The sequence below is a fragment of the Chlorella variabilis genome (assembly GCF_000147415.1).
Source record: "Chlorella variabilis unplaced genomic scaffold CHLNCscaffold_33, whole genome shotgun sequence".
Lineage (NCBI taxonomy): Eukaryota > Viridiplantae > Chlorophyta > Trebouxiophyceae > Chlorellales > Chlorellaceae > Chlorella > Chlorella variabilis.
The window spans coordinates 328,903-330,994 of NW_005435055.1; positions in this window are offsets into that span (position 1 = coordinate 328,903).

Sequence of the window (2,092 nt, forward strand, 5' to 3'; positions counted from 1 at the left end):
GCAGGCTGGCAGCTATGACACAGCACTGCACAGCGCAGCACAGCACACCACGGCGACGGAGCGCAGCATGCCACAGCCAAGGCCGCACAGCGCAGCATGCACAGCACAGCGTGCGCAGCGCCGCCTCACGTGTCGTCCAGGAGCGAGACCAGGCGGTTGCCCGCATCCCACAGCTGCTGCAGCTTGAGCGCCCCCGCCGGGTGCACGTACTTGGCAAAGGGCGAGAGGCCGTGGAACTCGTCCACCCGCACACCCCACTCCAGCTGCTCCAGGCCAAAGTGCCTGGGGGGCACGGTGGCGGGGCCGGCGGGGCCGCGGGAGGAGGGCAGGGAGGCGCCGGCGCCGGGGCCGGGGCCGGGGCCGCCCATGTGCGGCGGCAGGGAGAGGTGCTGCTGCTGCTGCGGCTGCTGGGGCGGTGCCTGCTGGGTGAGGGTCTGCAGCAGTCCGTTGAGCTGCTGCAGGTCCACGCCGGGCAGCCCCGCCTGCTGCTGCTGCTGCGGGGGCGCCTGCTGGCCGTAGTACTGCTGCTGGTGTGGGTGGGCAGGGGGGGCACCGGGGCCGGGCACCTGCTGCTGCTGCTGCATGTGCAGCACCGCAGCTGGGTCATACGCGCCATTCATCTGGCTTTGGTTGTTGGACCAGGGAGGAGGAGCCTGCTGCTGCTGCTGCGGCGGCGGCTGCTGCATGTAGGGCTGCTGCGGCTCCTGCTGCTGCTGGGGAGGCCCCTGCTGCGGCATGAAGCGTGAGGGGGATGGCATGCCCGGAGCGGCGGCGGGGCCCGGAGGCATGCGCTGCGGAGGCCCGCCGGGCTGCATGCCGGCCTGGCCAGGCGGCATGCCCGGCCCGCCGGCGCCGGCGGGAGCCACGCTGCCGGGCGGAGGCAGGCGCACCCGCCCCTCCCGAACATCTCTCTCTGCCTGGGTGAGGTGCGTCGCGAAGAAGGCTGCACAAAGAGTGGAAAGAGCAGGCAGAGCGGGTTGCGGCGGCGGCATGAGAGCGGGTGTCGAAGGCAGCGGCATTGTTGAGAAGGAGAGCGAGAGATGTGTGCTGAGGGAGCGGTGGGTGGAGCGAGGAGAGTGGAAAGAGGAGGTCGTGCACGCCGGCGGTGCCCACAGCAGGTGTCACACAGCACCGTCGGCACTTGACAGCCGGCGAGCTTGTGCAGCCAGAGAAGCACCCTGCTGGCCACCCAGGCATGCACAACACACACACAGAAGCGCATGCATGCACGCCGGAGCAGGGGCGATGCGGGGTGCTGGCGACTGGCCTGGTGCATGCAGCACGCATGCATACACAAGAGAAGAAGGATGGTGCGTGGTGTGGGCACAGGACAGGTGACATGCCCGAGTGAATGTGGCAGAGGCTGGGGATGAGCGGCAGAGACACAGAGAGACCGATGGAGGGAGGGCAGGAGGGAGGGAGGGAGAGGGGCGCATGGCCAGAGGAGGCAGCGATGCAGATGTGGTGCAGGGCAAGGCGTGTGCGGCTGCCGTGGTGCAACAGGACGGGCTGGCGCAAGCACTCACGCCGGGCTGCCGCGCACATGCATGCACGTCGCGCCGCCGCGGAATGAGCGCTGCCGCCACGCAAGCGCAGCGTGGCCCTCCCTGCCTCCCTCCCTGCCTCCCTCCTGACCTGCCATGTTGCGGATGCCTGCCAGGTTGCGGTCCGCAAAGGTGCGCATGGCGAAGAGCTGCATCTCGGGCGGCATCGCCGCCACCATGCCCAGGGTGCGCCCCTCCAGCTCCCCCGGCCGCAGCCTGCCCTCTGCATACAACGCCTCCAGCACCCGCGCCGCCGCCGGCGCCAGCTCGGCGGCCGTGGCCGACTGCGGGGCGGCGCCGGGGCCGCCGGGCCCGCCGGGGCCGCCGGGGCCGCCGCCGGGCGGGCCGCCGGCCCCCGCTACCCTCTTGATCACACCGGCCAGGTAGGCCGACGGGTTGCGCACGCTGCCCGGTATGCGCAAGGCTGACTCCAGCTTGGACAGGCACTCCTCGCCGTCGCTGGCTGGCAGCGAGCCCAGCAGGTTGAGCACGCGGTCGTCGAAATCGTCGGGCATGCACTGTGGCACGTGAGGGGAGGGGAGGGGAGG